The following is a 15,766-nucleotide window of genomic DNA, read 5'->3' as shown; positions in this document are numbered from 1 at the left end:
TGCCACCTTACAGGCCACTCCATGTGAATAGCACCTCCAGACACCAGATTCAGAGACAGTGCCTCACGGATGCACACACTGCATATAAACACAGATGAAATGCTCTGAGAAGCCCTGTAGCAATGAAACACTTCTTAATTCGTTCATCTGGTGGTTTTCCAAGTTAGTTTGTCCTGCCGTGTCTCCACCCTCTTTTTGTCTTTGAAGGAAATTTTGTTTGCAGCTCATAGAAAAGTATACCTACCGTAAGCAGTCTATCGAGAAACTTACAGAGAATGTAAACCCTTTCACTCTATTGCCCTTGAGTCCATGAGAACACTAGCCATTAGTTTTTCATTTGGCCCATTTTGTGGTTGCTGACCAATCATCTTAAAGGTCTCTGGAATATTTTCCCTTCCATACTAAGGCCAAAGGAGAGAGGGCTAGGTGAGCTTGCCTGTTGGTGCTGTGGTAATTGCTCCTTTTCTGAATCCTCTGAACCTTGAAAGAGTTTCTGATATTTAGTTACTCTGATCCTTAAATCCAGAAATAGTTGGAGCAGATGGGAGTCAAATGCCATCGTCCTGCTGTGTCACCATCAGGAAGTCACTTGCCGTTCATCTAGAAAGTACCAGCCATGGACATGTGCCCTATCCCCTGGGCCATAGTCTTGACCCGTGATGTGAAATGGTTGGAGCAGATGATTGAGTTTCTGCTTGAACATGCTGTGGGTGCGCTAACACCTGCACTGAAGGCCAGCCGCCTCCCTGCACACCCAGCAGGCATGGTTGCTAAGCAGTTGTCACTGCAGTGCTCTTTGAGAAAAAAAAGAGATGAACTTGCTGCAATTACACCTTCATAGAGCATGATTTGCATTTCACACCTTATATACCCTATGTCAGCTTTCTATTTTATAGACAAAGAGCAGAACATACCATTGAAAAATATGTTGAGCATGTTATATAAGAGAGTTTGAAGAGAGACCTAATAATTTTATCTACTATACGGTGTGACAAATCTGCTTTCTCCACTTCCCCCCTCCTTCCTCTACCTCCCTTTCCCCTCACTCCTCTCCATCCCATCCATCCTTCCTCCATCTCTCCTTTATTTTCTTTTTGTTTTTCTTAGATGAGCTCTATCTTAGTTATTAAGTGTTCCCAGATCATTTTTTTTTCTATTTCAATGCTGCAAAATAAACACTCATTGCTTTTTGGCCGTGTCACATACCTTGGCATTGTGATTGGAAAAATGTTGGGCATGGAAAGGCTTTTCTATATTAAGGAGAAGCAGGGGCTGCAAACCAGCCAGATGCTAAGCAGCACCTCGGGCTTTTGGAAAGGATCCCACCGCAGCGGGGCGAGAGATTGGTACAACACTCTGGTATCGTCAAAGTCAGAACTGGTTCTCTACTCCTGCAAGAGTGACCGCACAGGTGAGGCAGGCATCGCTCTGTGTGCCATGCAGTGGCTCTAGGGCAGAGCACAGCTTTGTTCAGGAAGCTCAGGTTAGACCTCAGGAAGCTCAGGTTAGACCCCATGCTACCCTGTCCTGCTACTCTTTGATATCACTCATCATCCTTGGTGCCTGGTGCCCTTTTGGCTTGCAGGAGGTAGGTCCTGACGGTGTAGAAAACTTGGGTTGTGGGTGTCCTAATTTCATTTCTGGTGCTATGTTAAAATACCTCTACAAAAACAATGCAGAGGAGAAAAGTGTTATTTTAGCTCATGATTTCATGGTATAGTCCATTATTGTAGGGAAGTCAAGGCAGCAACTGCTTAAGACAGTCGGTTACATCCCTTTCCCAGTCAAGAGAAGAAAGAAATGATTGGATGCATGCCTAGCACTCAGCTAGCCTTTTCCTCCCTCGTGCTCTTCAGGCCACAGTGGGCTGAGTCCTTCTACATCCATTAACAATCACCACATTCTCAGACATTCTCCCACGGACGTGCCTACTGGCCAACCTCATCCAGATAATTCCTCAGGAAGAAGCAAGCATTCTCCACACAAATGCCTACAGGCCAACCTGATCCAGATAATTTCTTATTAAGACTCTCCTCTAAGGCGGTTTCAGAGTGTGTCAAGTTGACAGTTAAGAGCAACCAGCTCAGTACACTTCTAAATTGCTGATTTACTTGAAACATGTTGCCCAAACCAAACACTCTGAGTTTTGACTCTATAAGCAACATCTCTACTCATTATGAAATGCAATCAGCTCAAACAGCAAATAGCTCCAGAGTCTCACAAGCGAGACACTGAGGCAGAGATTTTCATCTAGCCAAGCTGCTCCTGCATCTGATTCACTGCATAAGTCATATATCGTATCATTTCATTTAAAAGGCATCTTAATCCAGATATGGTGGGCAGAACACCTGCAATCTCAGCACCCAGGAGGTAGCAGCAGGAAGATCAGGAGTTCAAAGTCGTCCTTGACTACATAGTGAACTCAGGACTAGCCTGGGCTAATCGAGACACACTGTAAATAAATAGGCATTTAAGAAAAAGAAAAATTATTTTATAAAAAAAATACACTAGAGGGGCTGGAGAGATGGCTCAGCAGTTAAAAGCACTTGCCTCTCTTCCAGAGGACCCACGTTTGGTTTCCAGTACCCACAATGGACTGTTGACAAGCACATGTAACTCCAGTTGCAGGGAATCTGAGACCTTTAGCCTCTGCAGGCACCTGCACATACCCACATGCAGACGTATACACCCACCCATAATTAAATACTGTTTTAAAACATCTTTAAAATACAGTACAAATAAAATAAAAACAGCTCATCCTATCAAAGCTCTCAGTGACAGTGAGGCAAAATCCCTCAGTACAGATATTTGCTCCCACATACAACTGTCTCCTTAGGCTCTCCAAGGTCAAGTAGTCAGGGTAGATGAAGTCATTTTCTAGGTCCCTGCTTTCCCCATCTGGAATAAACAAACAAATGCTGTATTCCCCGCACACCCCATCTTATCTGCCCAGTTGCCCACCATTCACCCATTTCATACTGGGAAGTAAGGTGGTGGCATCTTGACCTAGATAGTCAACCACTAGAATCACTTGTTCAATTACTAAGCTAATGCGACCCCTGTGAGATGAAAGAACTGAACTGGGCAGCCTCAGGGGTGCCTGGCAGGATCACGTCAGCTGTATTTCTCAGGAACAAAGTTGCCAATAGGAGTTCATAGGCTTTCGCCACCTTCTCCATTTTCTCATTGTGGTGTTTGATGACGTGTGTGTGTGTGTGTGTGTGTGTGTGTGTGTGTGCATGTGTGTTTATATACTCCAGGGAATGGAGCAGAGCATCAGGGAGAGTGTGAGGCGAGCATCCCCAAATTATTGACGGAAGGCTAGAACTACTTGGGAAATTGAGGCAGACAGACGGCAAATGAAGGCTTAAGGATGCCGGTTGAGCTGCCATAGCTCATTCTTTGCCTGGGCAGTCTGTCACTCTGGGGGAGGAGGAGGAACAGGAGTAACTCCACACTCAGAGCACACAGCTGTAGGTGGCATTGGAGGTGTGATTCTCCCCCCCAGCAGGCAAGGTTCTGACCTGACGTCCTTCCCCAAGATATAGCTCTGCCGCTTCTATTACAGCTCTGGGAAATGGAGAGGCATTTGTTTTCAGACCCTCACAGATACCAACAGTCGTGGATACTCAGGCACCCTCCCCCACTTTTTTTCAAATTTAAATCATCCCTTGGTAATTTGCAGTACAGCCCTGTGTGGGTACTTGTTTGGTATTGTTTAGAGAACAATGACAAGAAAAATTTCGTGATAACTCTGTACAGAGGCATCATACCCCTAAGTATTTGTGATGGGGATTTGGGTGAATCTACGGATGGCAGTCTCGGGACACAGCAGCTCTGGGATAGGTCTGAGATGCTGCCATCTTGATGCATCACAGGCAAGGCCAGTGGTAGCATCGAGACTTCTGAAGATTGGGATGGCCCCAGAAAGTAGGTCTCCACCCTGGCCTGGCACCAGGTTCTCACCTCCTGCCCATTTGCTGAATTTACATAATTGACCAAGACTGGTGTCTAGGTATGAGATTTAAAAATCTTCCCAAGAGATTAGTACGAGACTCTAAATGTCACACCTTTACACTGAATGGCACTTTTTGTATAAATGTGTATATATATGTATATATATTAAATATATTATACAATATATATACATATACATAATATACATATATGTATATGTATATACATATATACATATATACACATATACACATATACATATATACATATACACACATATACACATGTACACATATACATATATACATATATACACATATACACATATACATATATACATATATATACACATACACATGTACACATATACATATATACATATATACATATACACATATATACATATATATATATACACATATACATATATATATATAAATGGTGAACTACCATAACAATCTGTGAGAACCAGCAGAGCAGGCAATATTATGACTGTCCTTGGCTGGAAGAGGCAGACCCAGTTCCCAAGATGACACAGCATTACCCTTCATTAGCAGCACCCAGCCAGGCCCTGCTCATCCATTTACTTGTCTGTTCAGGAATACAGTTGTTGGCAGTGTTGAGGCTGAAACCCAGGGCCCCATGCGGTTGAGCCCTGAGAGTGGTCCAAGTGGAAGAACCATAGCTTCCATCGCTGCCTCCCTGGTCCTCAGAGAGCCTCCCCGTGGGCCGGCATCTGTGCCTCCTCCCGCGAGCGTTCTCCCACAGCACAGTTTGCGCATGGCACGGATGTGCAGCCCGGCAGCCCGCATCATGTCAACCCCAGTGCTCTGACAACAGTTCTCGGACTCTCAGCTCTCAGGTTAAGTCACTTTCTCTGATGATACTCTGTAGAAATCCCAGCACCTCGACAGTTCCAGTGGAGTCCAGTCTAAACTGTAACAACCCCACTACATCTCCTGTCTCCCCCACGGCCACCCATCACCAGCTCGTATCCACCTCGAGAGTGTCCCTCACCCCGGTGTCCACTACCTACTTCCTCAAAAGCCCCATAGCTCATCTGAGTCCTTCATGTGAGGCTACTGCATAGGGTTGGAGTCATTGGAACTGGGAGTTTCCTGCTTGCTGTGAATCTCGCCAGAGAACCAAGGCATACCCAGACACCATGATTACCCCCACCCCCAGCTGGCCACCAACTGTGGGTTCCGCCTCTCTCCTGGACTCCAACCAAGGGAGCTATCTTCCTCTCTCTTTTCTCCTCCAAACCTTTTCTTCCCTTGCCCAGACTAGGCAGTGTCCGGGAGAAGCTCCCAGCTGCTGCAGGCTCCTGCATGGGGACGCTCCTGTGTGCAGCCTCTATCCCGGGATGCTCAGGAGGAGGGAGGAAGTGGGCTTCTTTTCCCTGGCAATGCAGGTGGCCCTTGCAGTACCTCTGCTGCACAGGGCAGAAGACCAAGACTGCAGCCACCATCCCCTGTACCTGTGAGATGCAGCTTTGTCCCCAAGCAGAAGCCACTGTCAGCAGATTCCTGCACCGGGGCTTGCGCACTGTGGGTTGGCACGGAGGACAGTTGTGCCCTCGGTGACTTCTGATCCCCAGCTCCAGCTTTCCGGAAAGCTCACTCTCAGCTAGCAATGCGGCCCTGACTCTGTCTCTCCTCTTACACAACAGTCCCCTGTGTAGCTGTGACTTCTGCTGGGTAGGAAGATTTGGAAAGAGGGGAGAGGAGGAGGGAAAAAGGCTAACTCTCCTTTCTTGAGTGAAGGAAGGAAGGAAGGGAGGGAGGAAGGAAGGAAGGGGCAAAAAGACAGGCAAGAGTGGTTCCCACAGTTGCTTGAGGTCCAGAAAAGCTGGCTTGGCAACTCTTTACCCATCAGAGTGTCCTGGAGACCTTTACAGCAAGCACCTCCCTGTCAGTCACCCTCAAGGGTGAGCCCTGGGGAAGGCAGGCTGGTACTTCCAGACTCACCCCCATAGTGGTTCTGTTATCACTGAACTCGAGTCAGTCTGTGCCTCTTTCTAAGACCATTAGTGGCTGTGTAAGGTCCAGGCTGGTCAGTCTGTGGGAGAGACAGACTTCATCCAAGCCGCAGGCGCTGGGAGGGATCTGATCCGTACACTGCTTTCCTTCTGTGGACAAGGGAGAGAAAAAGAGCTGAGGAGCTGAGCGATGGCCCGACAGGCCCAGGACTCCATGGCTGCTTATGGACAGCTGTTATGTGACGGAGGTGGGTCTTGGAGCCCAAAGGGTTAAGTCACACATTCTCTTGACTAAGAGGAAATGTACCAGCTTAGACTTTGAAGAAATGACCCTAGCTAGGTGCTGTGTGAGGCTGAGTGGAGACTGCAAGTCCCTATATCTGCTGACCTAGTTCTGTCCCTGTCCCCTAACCCCTTTGGTGACATGGGGGACCTTGTCATTTCCTGTGCCTTTTAGACTATTTTGAACTTAAAAATGGGAACTATAAGGCTTGGAGGTAAACTGTGTACAAGGTGAGCCTCTGGGCTCCATTTCCGCCTTACCACATCCCCCCAAAATAAATAAAACAAGAGACCTTTATTTTGCCTTCTCTGTCCCATGCTCCGTTCTGAAACTGGTTTTAAAATCATATAGTGCCCCCATGGTGGCACGTGTGAAGTCGCTTGTGGTCACTCTGTCCTCCATCCCCAGGGGCTGTTGTCTGCTTCTGGCAATGGCTTTGTGTGCGTGTTTGTGTATTTCTGTCTGTGTGTGTGTGTGTGTGTGTGTGTGTGTGTGTGTGTGTGTTACTAAGTAGTCTAGACAGCTAGGCCAGTGAGCCCGGCCGTCTCCTGTCTCCTGTCCTGGGATTATAAGCCCACACCACTATGCTTGGCTTTTTTTTTTTTTTTTTTTTTTTTTTTTTTTAACAAACCATGAATTCAGGTCTTCCTTCTTGCAAGGCTATCACTTTACTGACTGAGCTCTCTTCTCAGCCTTGACAATAACTTTTAAAAACAAACCAACAGAAGGACGTGAAAAAAAAAAACAAAAACCAAAACTCATCTGTAATGATGAGTCTCCAGGAAAGGCAGCTCCCAGACTGACGGTGCATCTGTTAGCTTAAGCTGTGTAACTCACATATCCAAGCCAAAGGCGTTAAAACAGCAACTGTGGGTTTTCAGCTTCGGGTTCAGGCAAGCTTCCCTTTGGGAGTGAAGCCTATGGCTGGAGGGAGACAGTGTGAAACGGGTAGCCGCCTGTGGAGGTGGAAGCTGTGTGTGGCCAGCTCTGCAGAGAGGGGGCGGGTGGTCCACGTGCCAGTCCACGGGTCAGGAGATGCATTTTACCACCAATGCTGGTGAGAATCTGACTTTGGGTTAGTTTTAGGATTGTTTATGCATCTACTTTGGACAACGCATTCCTGAATTGACTGACCTGGGGCCCCCTTTCTAGGCACACTCCCCTGGCACCCAACAGATAGGGGACTGTTGCAGTGATTCAGGAGATACAGCTCCATGCCAGGGCACTTGCCAGGGTCCCAAGGATGGAAAGGCAATGTGTGGGCTCTGCAGCCTGGAATGGAAACAAACCTTTGTATCTGGGGTACTGCTCTTCTGAGCCAAAGACACTTTCCCCAAGAGTTATCTAGAGTGGACAGCATCCATGATGCTAAAAAATAGTCATGGGGCATGCCGGGGAGAGGTGGGGAGGGGAGCTGCTCATCATCTGACAGAAGCCACGGATATAGTCTTTGCTTCCTTTGGGTCAAGCTAAAATTTTCTTGGCCAGTCCCAGAAGCCCTCTCTCAGGTGACTTGGAGCTAGCTGTGTGTGTGTGTGTGTGTGTGTGTGTGTAAGAGAGAGAGAGAGAGAGAGAGAGAGAGAGAGAGAGAGAGAGAGGAAGGAGGGAGAGAGAGAGAAAGAGTCTGTGTGTATATATGTGTGCGTGCTTGTATATATCTGTGTGTATAAAGCAGTATCTCTTTCCTGGAACATTCTTTATAAAATATTCATGGTGGCCAGGAAGTCCTTAAAGGGAGAGGCTTGGCAAATAGGTTTATTCAGAAACAAAGGGAAAAGTTTGCCTGCCTATCTGCATTCCTCTTGGCTTCGCCTCCTGCAATTTACACCTGGGAAATAGTAGCCTACACTGGAAATCACCAGAGATTGCTACTGGTGGGGAGGGGCATGTTGATCTGTGTCAGAATGTAAAATGTGTGTGTATATATATGTATGTATATATGTGTATATATACTATAAATTATGCATACAAACTGTATATATAATCAACATATGTAAGTAATTGTAGCTATTCTGCTAGGAATGTAGTGATGGCTCTTCTGGTCTTTAATTTGTATTTCTTTGATGCAGTAAACACCCTCACGTGTTGATTGGCTATCTGTGTAGTCCCTCCAGTGATAATGGTCTTTCCCCCAATCTTTCTTAAATCTTTTTGTTTAAACTACTGAGCTTTTATAGTTCTTCAGATAGTCTGGAAATGAATATTTTATCAACCATGTGGTTTGCAAATATTTTCTTACAGTCAGTGGCTTTTGTTTCCAACTCTTTAAGAGGATTGGATAATTTTAAATTTTGATGAAGTCAAATTCATCAACACACTCTTGAGGAATTGTGATTCTTTTTGAAATAATTTTTAAAAAGATTCATGTACTTATTTAATATTACCTATTTATTTATTTTGAGGCAGGGTCTCACTATATAGCCCCAGTTGGACTGGATCTCACTGTGTAGACCAGGTTGGCCTTGGACATACAGAGGTCCATCTCCTTCTGAATACTGGGACTAAAGGTATGTGCCACCTCTGTCGGTCTGTATCTTTGATGTGATGTTCAGGAACATTTCATACACTTGTGGGTCTTCAGGCATTTCTCTTGTAGTCTACGAGTTTCATGGTTTTAAATGTTGTGATTGAAACCTGTGCTCTACTTGAACTTGTCTTTATGTAGGTAAGAAACCTATGTGATAATTCATTTTTAATGCAGTGGTTGTGCCACACCTGTTCTGCCTTCCCCGTCTGAACTGTTCTCCACCATTCAATCATTCTTTTAAAACTCTTGAAAATCAGTTGTCCATATTGACACGGAGCTGTTGTTCTCTTTCTTTTTCTGTATCCCTCCTTCTCCCAACCTCTGCTATGTACGCCTGCCTGGACCTCATTATGTAGTACAAGCAGATCTTCAACTCACTGTAATCCTTCTGCCTCAGCCTCTTGAGAGCTGGGAGTATAGGTTTGAGGCACCATGCCCAGCTTTATGGGACGATTTCTATGGGCCCTGTCCAGTTCTGTTCATCCGTGTGCTCACCCAGTGTAAAAAGCCCATACATAGTAAGGTCTTCAATAGTCTGCATCCACCTGAACAAACGATTGGACCAAAGGGATGGCGTGCTCAACTGGCTGTATCCAGTACACACTCAGACCTCAGAGGGAAGGTGCAGCCCGCGAGGCCCAAAGAACTCAGGCGGAGATGAGACACGAACTTGACTTCTCCCAAAGAAGTTTGTGCTCTGTTAAAAAAAAGAAAAGGACAAAAGTTACATTGGCTAGCCAAAGTAGTAACACCCTTTCCCCAAACAGACAAATATACCAAGAAGTATCTACTGCAGCTGGGCTCCTCCATGGCTCTTTTAGTGTGAGAAAGGTCATAGCCTAGATACCTCCATGCCAATATAGGACAAAGAACATGCTCAGGATTGTAGATAATTCCCTGCTGGGCTCTCCTGTGGACGCCCTACCTGATTCAAATGAGATTAAGATGACTCAGTGGGTAAAGGTAGCTCTCAGCAGTGCAGCTTAGCATTCAGGGCCATTACAAAGAGCTCCCATTGGTCCAGGAGTCCTTCTGACTCCTGAGCACATCTGGAGATGGTGATGACCTTTGACCTTTGTGTCTTTTTTTTTTGTTTGTTTTCAGACCTAGGGATGGCCTTGTTGTTTCTCAAGTCACTTGTGGACAGGGTATGTAGCCAACTACCAGAGCCTGGTGACTTCAGCAACAGAGTTTAACATTCTAACACTTCTGGTAGGCTGGAAGTCTTGAGTTCAGATACTGTAACGAATACCTGAGGCCATGATAAACTTATAAAGTAAAAAGGTTCAGCCTGGTTCCATTTTAGAAGTTCTAGTCTGATTCCTTGACCATGCTGCTTAGGGCCTAGGGTAAGGCAGCAGTGTGTGTGTGTGTGTGTGTGTGTGTGTGTATCAAAACTGCTCACCTTATTGGCAGGATGAAAAGGAGAGTGTGAATGAGGCTACAGTCTCAGTGTTCCTTTCAAGAGCAAGTCCCCAAGGACCTAAGGGCCTCCTGCTAGACCCCACTCCCTACGGGTCCCACAGCTGGTGTCGCCTTGTCATCTGAGCCTTTAGTACCTGGGTCTTTGGGACATTCACCTGCAATAAAGTCCATGGTCAAAATCATCAAAGTGGTTCCTGCCCCACTTCCTGTCTGTTCTCTCTGTTCTCTTCTCTTGGCTGTGGATGAAATGGGACCAGCTCCTGCCTCCTGACTTCCCAGGCCACAACAGCCGGCATCCTGCTAGTCTGTTTGCCAAAACAAACTGGGCCTCTCCTAAGTTGCTTCTTCTAGGTATTTGGTTACAGTAACAGGAAAGGTAGTTAATACGTGATGCTTTGCCATCTCAGGATATGGTGATGTTATCCTGAGTGCAAATGTCTATGAATAAATACATGTCAGGCAAGAGTACTGTAGGGAGAGTCAGAGAAGAAACAGCGTTATGTAAGGAACTGGAGGGCTGAGCTAGAAGGTGCTGAGTCAGCAAAGCTGTGGTGGTTGGGCCAGTGAGCCCTGTGGATATTTTGGGAGGGTACTCCATGGAAAGGTCACACAGGGCAGTGCAAAAACCCTGAGGGAGGAGGAGGTGGTATAACAGGATGAGAGATGGGAGGAGCCTTCTCTGAGGAGCATGGTGGGTGAGGTGTGGAGCTGTAACGGCAGGGTCGGAAGTGGGGTGAGAACATGGAGGTTCTTGTGGGTTAGCCTATGGTCTCTGAGTCACAGAGCGCCAGCTCTTGACATGGCGGCTGCAGCCCCGTGCCTGGAGTGGTTTTTTTTTTAATCCCCCTTGCTTAATGTTTTGTTTACATTGGCGTTTATGCCATTATCACGATCGAGTATTATTTTCTGCATTGTCGAGCAGCGCATTATGATAATGTTTGTTTAATCTCTTGTAAACATTTTGTTAATAATTGCCTCATTTTCTTCACCTGATTAATTTTCTGTGTTGGCATTTACGGTTCTTTCCGAGCCCTCTGACACAGTTGGAGAACGCCTTTATATTACTTTCCATGTGGATTCTGTATTGGTCCCCCCGCCCTCTGGGTCTTCCATTCTGGAACCTTCTACGCTCCCCGCCCGACGTGCCTGCTTTCTCTGCTTAAGCACAGCTGCGCCCCTGAGAGTTTATCTTCCTTCTCTCTATGTTGGGCTCCTGTTTTCCGTAGTCTGTGCTCCAGTCTTGTTTGCATTAGTTGGGGGTGGGTGCATCTTACACTCATCTTCTAAGAAATGAATGAATGTCCCATTTTTCTTCATTAATCAATTTATTTATTCATTTTACATTAATATCTGCCTCCTATCCTCCCAGTCCCCTCTCCCATAGCTCCTAATCCCATTCTTCCCCCTCTGAGAATGGGGAGTATTACCCAACCTTGGCACCTCAAGACTCTGTAGGACTAGGCACATCTGTTCCCACTGAGGCCAGACAAGGCAGCCCAGTTAGGGAGACAGGATCCAAAGACAGGCAACAAATTTAGGGACAGCCCCGGCTCTAGTTGTTGAGGGACCTTCATGAAGACAGAGTTGCATATCTACGTCTGAACAGGGGGCTAGATCCAGCCCACGTGGGCTCTTTGGTTGGCGGTTCAGGCTCTGGGAGCCTCCTAGGGTCCAGGTTAGTAGACTCTTGGCCTTCCTATGGAGTCCCTATCTTCTTTGGGTCCCTGCCTTTCCCCAACTCCTCCACAAGACTCCCTGAGCTCCACCTGATGTTTGGTGGTGGGTCTCTGCATCTGTTTCCATCAGCTGCTGATTGGAGCCTCTCAGAGGACAGTTATGCTAGGCTCCTGTCTGCAATATCAGTGTATCATTAATAGTGTCAGGGATTGGTTCTTGCCCATGAGATGGGTCTCAGTTTGTGCCAGTCATTGGCTGGACTTTCCCTCCATCTCTGTGCATCTGTCCCTGCAGTTCTTCTTGGCAGGAAACGTTTTGGTTGAAGGTTTTGTGTGGGCAGCTGTATGTCCAGGTTTAAATTTGTTGTGCCTGGCGCCTTTATTCCATTCTCAAGCTGCTTTTGTGACTGGATGGATAGGAAACTCCAGGACGGGAGCCACTCTTCCTTAGAATCTCGAAGGAAGGCACCACACCCCCATTTCCCAGCCCCAAGTCTGGCCATGAGAAAACCTGAGGCTTTTCCTGATTTCCTTCCGGGTGGACTTGGTGCTTTACGCAAGTGTTCGGATCTCCTTGTCCTCCTGGCTCTGCAGTTGTGGCTCTGAGCCTTGGTGTGGATGCTCTGGGCAGGAAGCAGAGGATGCTCATTAAATCTGGACTTCAGATAAACCATGAGTAATGGCTGCAATATTTAGGATGCAATCATGCTAAAAGACACTGATCTGTCCTTCGGAGACCCACTGAATGTTCTCTTCCCTTCTTCTTCCTTGCTTTTGTTAAATCTGGCAGTCCTGTAAGTTGGTTTTTTTATTTTTCAAACTTGACACCGTGTCTTTTGGGTTTGTGAAATCGTCATATATCTTTCCTGTCCCTCTCAAAAAGTGGTTTTCAACCTTCCCATTGTTACTGTCTTTTAATTCAGTTCCTCATGTTGTGAGGACCCCTACCGTAAAATGATTTCATTGCTACTCCATAATTTTGAGACTCTGCTACTGTTATGGACCGTAATGCAAATATCTGATATGCAGGATATCTGATATGTCACCCCTATTGAGAAGGTTATTCAATATCCAAAGGGGTCGCGACCCACAGGTTGAGAACCTCTGCTCTAAAAGGACCTGAAAAGAATTGTTCACGTTTAAAGAGACCAGTTACCCCAGGAAAGCCCATAACCAACACTAGCCAGCCTATCCCTTGTATTTCCCCCTTCGGCTCTTAGGATCGCTCCCTCCTTCCCTTCAGCTGTTCTGCGCAGACCCACTGTGATTCACTTGTATTGCTTTAGGAGTTTAGTCTTCTAAGTCTTAGAACAATTAACCATGGAAGATATCATCCATGACTGTCCACGACAGTCAGGAGCACCTTGGATACCTCCTCCACCCACTGTAGTATAGACACAATTTTTATTATCTCTGCATGCAGTTCTTCTGTATTGTGACTGTGTAAATAGCGTTCCTCATAGAGGCTCCACTAGAAGGCTGGGGTAGAGTAATCTTTCATGTGAATTATTTTCCTCTGGAGCTAATAAGCATCTCCTTTTCTATATTCTACATATTTTCTATATACTTGTCGTTATTTGGTCACTGAGCAGAGAATGGTGCTCAGAAAGCTTCATGCCAGCAGTGTAAATCTCCCACTGTGTGCAGCAAACATCATGCCAGCGGTGAAAATCTCCTACTGTGTGCAGCTAACATCATGCCAGCAGTGCAAATCTCCTACTGTGTGCAACAACCATCATGCCAGCAGTGTAAATCTCCCACTGTGTGCAGCAAACATCATGCCAGCAGTGTAAATCTCCCACAGTTTACAGCAAACTTCATGCCAGTGGTGTAAATCTCCTACTGTGTGCAGCTAACATCATGCCAGCGGTGTAAATCTCCTACTGTGTGCCACGCAAACATCATGCCAGCGGTGTAAATCTCCTAGTATGGGTGGCTGCACTGGGCTAAACTTAATCTTCCTCTTGACTTCCTTGAGCCTCTGCCCTCCTGTTGAATGTGGTCTCTGCCTCCAGCAAGGCTCCTGTTCTGAGGCCCTCACCTCTCTGAGGCTAGGATAATCTCTACTTGGATGAGTAGTAGCATTTTACGTGGCAAATCACCTCCCTTATTTCTAGTTTTTTTTAAAAATGGTTCTTGTTTTGAAGCAACCTGTTATTTTCTCATAGACTAAAAAAATCTGATATTTATTGGAGGACCTTTTTTTTTTAAGTAAAAAGAAATTGGGATGTGCATGTGCCTGTTTCTTCATGTGTGTGTGTGTGTGTGTGTGTGTGTGTCTGTGTGTATATGTGTGTGTGTCAGAGGACACTTAAATGATATCAGTTTCTTTCCACCATGGATTTCACTGAACAAACTCAGGTTATCAGCCTTGCATGGCAAGTGCTTTCCAATCTGCCATTGTTAGCTCTAGATCAAATGGTTTTAAATATGTCTTGGTGGGTGATTGATATAGGAATTATACTGGATCTGCTGACCTGTGAGGGTTGTGAGGGAGGCCTGGGACTGAGGTCATGATGTGTAACTCAGTTTCCACCTCAAGGAAGCTGCATCCAGGGCTAGGCAATGCTTAGCTGCTGCCTGGGCTTGGATCAGGTGTGAAGGACTGACCACAGGCTGCCTGTGCTCAGCTATAACTGGACAGTTCTGGAGTCACGGTGCAAGATGGGAGATGGTTTAGACAAGCTGGAGAATAAATGTCTGGCAGTGGGTTTGTATGACTACCAGAAGTCATTTGTTTATTTGTTTGTTTAGTTTATTTATTTAGTGTGCATCAGTATTTTTATGTCTGTGGGAGGACATCAGAGCCCATGGAATTGGAGTTTCAGACAATTGTGGGTGCTGGGAATTGAACCCAGGTCCTCTGCAAGAGAGGCCATACTCTTAACAGCTGAGCCCGTCTCTCCAGCCCAAGAAGCCAATTTCTAATTTGCATGATGACATCCCTCTGCTTCTGTCCACACGGGCCTACCTGAACTTCCCTCCTTCTTCTTCCTCCTTTGCAGGCTTGTGCTGCTCGGGGCCACTCTGGAAAACCTCTGCATCCAAAGAGCACCTGCCCTGGAGCTTCTCTGGAGGATGAGACCCCCGCCTCCTTCCCATCGAACAACTCAGCCTGACAGCCCCTGGTGGCCTTCCACAAGCAGTGACTGAGACCGAAGTGGCTGAGATGGGGGAGTTCCTTGCCAGTGATTCTGAATGTTGGGGTGGGGCCAGAGGAAGAGAGGGAGAGCTGCTGGTCTGATGAGAGGAGAAAAGGTGTTAGGGTGATGTGGGAATGATGTCGGGTGATGTGGGAATCCGTGAGTGTGCTGCAGAGTCGCCCAGGCACTCGCTGGCCGGGGAAGAGTAACTAATAAATAAATGACAGTCTCAGAGGCCTTGCCTTCTGCTGTGTGACAACCCCAACAGCTAAGCCCAGCACTCAAGTCACAGGCCTTGACCGGGGAAGGCATCTTTCAGCTTCTGTGGACTGCCTCAGGGAGGGGATGTGTCTCATGGAGACCAGAGATAGAGCCCATTGCCTAGCAAGGTCTGCCTCTTGAGTCTACAGCACAGAGCATTTCCCCGGGTCAGAATTGCCTTTAAAGTGGCTTCCCAGGGCCTCCTGAGAGCATACACGGGCCTCTCTGGGTGGCAAGAGCGGTCTCTGTTTTCCTTATTTGGAACAGGCTCTCTCACGTAGCTCAGGCTACCCTCCAATCCTCTATAGAGACAAAGATGATCTTGAACTTACGATTTCCCCATCTCAGGCTCTTCAGTGCTGAAATTACAGTGTGTGTGTGTGTGTGTGTGTGTGTGTGTGTGTGAGTGTGCGCATGCGCAACACCATGCAAACCCTTCTAGCAACTCTTGTAGCTGTCCTTGAAGCCCACAGTCACCTGCTTTTCCTCATGAGGGTAACAGTAATGTTACTT

General features: G+C 46.6%; 1 protein-coding gene across 3 annotated transcripts in view; it reads left to right on the top strand.

Annotated features, from left to right (window-relative positions):
* Positions 1-15,227, top strand: part of Kcna6 (potassium voltage-gated channel subfamily A member 6) — a 32,647-nt gene extending 17,420 nt beyond the window's left edge. Inside the window, exons 2-3 of one of the 3 annotated variants that reach the window (XM_052174917.1) lie at positions 8,628-8,728; positions 14,855-15,227. The gene's annotated coding sequence lies outside the window, so the exon portion shown is untranslated. Of the gene's footprint in view, positions 1-8,623; positions 8,729-14,854 lie in introns of all 3 variants that reach the window. The other 2 variants (XM_052174918.1, XM_052174916.1) reach the window with 2 other exon arrangements.
* Positions 15,228-15,766: the final 539 nt, after the last annotated feature.

Source organism: Apodemus sylvaticus, chromosome 2 (genome assembly GCF_947179515.1).
Source record: "Apodemus sylvaticus chromosome 2, mApoSyl1.1, whole genome shotgun sequence".
NCBI classification, from domain to species: Eukaryota; Metazoa; Chordata; class Mammalia; order Rodentia; family Muridae; genus Apodemus; species Apodemus sylvaticus.
This window is presented reverse-complemented; position numbering and strand designations above follow the sequence as displayed.